Consider the following 3,549-nt stretch of genomic DNA (forward strand, 5'->3'; position numbering starts at 1 on the left):
GGGGTGCTTTCACGCGTGCTGGTGCTCCCTTTTGTAATCGACAGTTGACTGAACTGGCGAATGGAGCTTCAAGCACTGGAATCAAACTGACGTGCCAAGCAAGAGACGTCTCTGCCAACTTGCACGAAAGCCTTGTTTAGTTGTGCTCCTACTTGCCAGGAAGCAATCGAGCAACCGGGCCGTACGTGCTTGTACGCTGCAACGATTATCTTTTGGAGATGAAAATTTGCACGGGCGTTAAAATATGGTCCATTTGGAAGTTTGAACGGCCGGTTGCACTACTAAACAGTCATCACTTGGCCCTGTAGAAATAGAATACTCACATTCTGGACCATCACGAACTGTCGCTTAGCTGGCTCAACTAGTTAAACTGATGTTACACACCGATCCACATCTCCGAAAACCTCCATTGGACAAGCAATTAAGCATTCAGGCTCGGTTTTCCATCTTAACTCTTCTTTTGGTTCAAGTGGTGCCATATGCGTTGCATATGGGCTTAGAGCATCTATAGTCAGACTTGGCAAATCCGGTCACTCAAACGCCCACAGACGTGCCCGGGCGCGTCCGCAGGAACTGGCCGGGCACTCCTCAAAAAATACAATCCACATCCGGACACCTCAATTACCATATCTCAAATCTATATAAATCATGCAACTACGTCGACCCACATGCATCGTCCGGCTACTCCATCACACTACACTAAACATGCCATCGGACTATCAAAATTTGACATGTTTGGCAATGGTGGAGTTCATCCACGGTTGCCCTTGCCATCCTTCTCGCGGAAGTACCTATGGAAGACGCAGTATGGATCGAGCCGGATCTGCTCGTGCCGGAGCTGTCCTCGGCGTCGCTATCCTCCTCCTCCTGCAGTGGCAGTTTGACATGGCACGGACCGCACGATTCTACTCATGAGCGTCGGCGCGCGTGTTCCTCCGCTGTCATTTCTTCATAATGCGGGCACGGATGGCTTCCTCCTCTGCGGCCGCCCGCGCCGCCGCATCAGCCGCCTCCGTCGCCGCCATTTTCGCCGTGATACGAGCCTCGGCGGCCCTTATCCTCTCCTTCCCACTGCGGGCCGCCCGTTCCCGATGGGACTCATACTCTGCCTAACCGGTGATGGGGAAGGAGAGGTGTTCCTGCCATGACCGCGAGGATCCAGCACTAGAGGACCCGAGCGCCCGGTGAGCTGACGCTATGGCGTCGCGGCGGACGGATCTGTCCATCCGCCGGGTGTTGTCCTCCTGGGAGCGGCGGAGTGCAATGCAGACTGCCATTGCCTCCTCCAACCCGCACAGGACGACACCCCAGCCGACGGATCCAGACTGGTCGGAGTTTGATCCGCTGCCTGCCATGGCGGAGAAGGTCGCAAACCGCCGGAGGTGACCTCGGATGGCGGAGGGGAGTGGAGTGAAGTGGCTAGGGTTTTCTTCGGCGAGAAGATGGGACGGATATAAGTGGGGTCGGGTGGGCTAGCATAGGCCGGGTCCGACGTGGCGGGCGTGTCTAGGCGCCCCCATATCCGCCCCATATTTGGGCTCGATATGGTGGGTGCCGGTCAGCCCGGGCGTTTGAGTAGCCCGTCTGGGTCCAAATTTTGTGACCGGGCAATGACCGGGCGGCCTACCCGGGCGTTTGAGATGGGTTCGAGGGATCCAGTTGTACATGCTCTTAGGGGTGCCGTTTGGGAAAATTTGACCATTCGAATGTCTGCGGAAGTGTCCGGTCAGTTTTTGGTCGTGTCCGTTTTGAGCCCTATTTGTTTGCACGTGCAGTCATGCTTCATTCCTATTATATGTCCAGTAACATGCATTTGATTGATGGAGATGAAAAAAGAGAAAGAAAAGAAAGAATGAAGAAAGAGAAAAGATGATCAGGGTGGGCCAAACCCTAGATGGCGCACTGTCCGAACGCACTTGGACATCCTCATATCCTCCCCATGCATGGTCTCAATATTTGGGTGTGCGAACTACCCGGACATATGGGGACAAGGTGAAGGGTCCAATTATATCATCTTTCCCTTCTCTCTTTTCTCCGGACAATGACCGCACTGTCCGCCCGAACATTTGCAGAGGATTTAAATGAACCATCTGTAGATGCTCTGAGTGACCACTATATATGGGAGTAGATAAGAGTCTAGCCATTTTCTACTTGCTTGGCCAATGGCACCGTCGGCTCCTCTTGTTCGACATCTTGTAAGCTGAGACTTTCTTTTTGAAGAGGAACAAATCTATTAAAAAAGATTCCTCAAACATATAAATCATCTCAAATATAATAAAAATTACATCAAAGTCTATAGACCACCAAACGATAATTGTCGTCGTCAGAACGAGGCGTTAGCGTGTCGTTGTTGCTGCTCCCATGCTGGAGCTGGCCTGATATTGTCGATGATAGTCGAAAAGTCTATTACAAAATCTCGCTTTGTCACCATTGACTCGATCTGAACAACCTGACATCAAATCTCGCTTTTACGTACATGCAGTGTGATTTTCGAGCGGGAAATAGGAAATAATTTCGGGTATAAGTTGACTTGACCTCGATGATACTACCACAGCCAATGCTGTCTTTGGATGCTTGATTTCTTTATTTGGTGGAGAAGCTGTCAATGAAATAAGCGAAACCCGTAATAGTCATGCATGCACGCGTGGGAGCCTCGAAAAGTCAAAATGTAAGGCAAGTCGGCATGAGGTTGATGGAACTGAAAATGAATTATTCTGCTGTCCCGTACACGTCATACTGTCATACCCATAGGACCATAGCTAAGTTATATATATTTATGTCATACAACCTAGTGGCAACTAGCTATGATTGCTTCCTGCGATCCATATTATTTATCACTACCGTTCAAAAAATATATTATTTATTGCTCACTTAGTACAACTTAAAGGGAGTAGCTAAATCCATCACCGTTGACCTCAAACATGTTATACCCATACATGATTGGGGGCTCACGTAATGAGGTATCAATTGTTAATTTGATGTTAGTGCGGGTGGTAGGCCCACCCTAAAATTCGAGTGGGGTGGTTAGTTAGGAGAGGGGGGATTTTCGTAAGCTTACGTAAAAGTTGTTTGTAGGTGTAGCATTTTCAGAGTGCCCCCTTGGTGTTGCAGCCCGTTGGTACCTTGGTGGGGTGCTTGGGCTGTAGCTGTGGGTGGGGCAGTGAGTTGGTGGGTGATGGGGGCAGAAACTATCGGCCCAACTAGCTGCGCCGAATTCGGACTTTGTGCTTTGATCTAGGGTTGCCTTGCTAGGGCCAAGGTCAGAAAGAACGCGCCAGGGGCTCAAAATCCATGTGGTTTTAGAGATGGTCACATCGATGGTATTTCAAACGTAGGCTAGCATGACTCACTGGGCATTGTGGTCTAGGCTAGCATGTGAGACGAGGTGGCTTTGGTGTGATGTTTCCGGCCTTGTGAGTAGAGGGTAACGCTAGTTCATGCTCCGACCGATGACGCCAACTCTTCTTCTAGTGCCATAAGATGCTTAAACTTGTGTGGTCTCACATACTCACTGGCCACTGCCAATATGTACAGAGTTGTTCGTCTATG

The sequence above is a fragment of the Triticum dicoccoides genome, chromosome 2B (genome assembly GCF_002162155.2).
Source record: "Triticum dicoccoides isolate Atlit2015 ecotype Zavitan chromosome 2B, WEW_v2.0, whole genome shotgun sequence".
NCBI lineage: Eukaryota > Viridiplantae > Streptophyta > Magnoliopsida > Poales > Poaceae > Triticum > Triticum dicoccoides.